General features: G+C 40.8%; 1 non-coding gene across 1 annotated transcript; it reads left to right on the top strand.

Moving 5' to 3' along the window:
* The first annotated feature begins 605 nt into the window (after positions 1–605).
* Positions 606–713, top strand: LOC112798721 (small nucleolar RNA R71). Its single transcript, XR_003200319.1, has one exon. It is a non-coding gene; the product is annotated as a small nucleolar RNA R71 (small nucleolar RNA).
* Positions 714–1,065: the final 352 nt, after the last annotated feature.

Here is a 1,065-nt window from a genome sequence, read left to right as displayed (position 1 = left end):
TTGATTAGACCAGAGACCATGGTTGCTAAGTTAGAGGTATTCTGCTTAGAACTCTCTGTCTGTTGCTGAGAAGATGATGGAAAAGGCTTGCTATTGCTAAACCTGTTTCTTCCACCATTATTATTGTTGAAACCTTGTTGAGGTCTCTGTTGATCCTTCCATGAGAGATTTGGATGATTTCTCCATGAAGGATTATAGGTGTTTCCATAGGGTTCTCCCATGTAATTCACCTCTTCCATTGAAGGGTTCTCAAGATCATAAGCTTCTTCCTCAGATGAATCCTCCTTAGTACTGCTTGGTGCATTTTGCATTCCAGATAGACTTTGAGAAATCATATTGACTTGTTGAGTCAATATTTTGTTCTGAGCCAATATGGCATTCAGAGTGTCAATCTCAAGAACTCCTTTCTTCTGACTAGTCCCATTGTTCACATGATTTCTTTCAGAAGTGTACATGAATTGGTTATTTGCAACCATTTCAATCAGTTCTTGAGCTTCTGTAGGTGTCTTCTTCAGATGAAGAGATCCTCCAGCAGAGCTATCCAAAGACATCTTGGATAGTTCAGACAGACCATCATAGAAAATACCTATGATGCTCCATTCAGAAAGCATATCAGAAGGACACTTTCTGATTAATTGTTTGTGTCTTTCCCAAGCTTCATAGAGGGATTCTCCTTCCTTCTGTCTGAAGGTTTGGACTTCCACTCTAAGCTTACTCAATTTTTGAGGTGGAAAGAACTTTGCCAAGAAGGCATTGACTAGCTTTTCCCAAGAGTCCAGGCTTTCTTTAGGTTGAGAGTCCAACCATGTCCTAGCTTTGTCTCTTACAGCAAAAGGGAATAGCATAAGTCTGTAGACCTCAGGGTCAACCCCATTAGTCTTGACAGTGTCACAGATTTGCAAGAATTCAGCTAAGAACTGATGAGGATCTTCCAATGGAAGTCCATGGAACTTGCAATTCTGTTGCATTAGAGAAACTAATTGAGGCTTAAGCTCAAAGTTGTTTGCTCCAATGGCAGGGATAGAGATGCTTCTCCCATAGAAGTCGGGAGTAGGTGCAGTAAAG

This window comes from Arachis hypogaea, chromosome 4, assembly GCF_003086295.3.
Source record: "Arachis hypogaea cultivar Tifrunner chromosome 4, arahy.Tifrunner.gnm2.J5K5, whole genome shotgun sequence".
Classification (NCBI taxonomy): Eukaryota; Viridiplantae; Streptophyta; class Magnoliopsida; order Fabales; family Fabaceae; genus Arachis; species Arachis hypogaea.
Note: the sequence above shows the minus strand (reverse complement) of the source record. Positions and strands in the feature narration are given on the sequence as shown.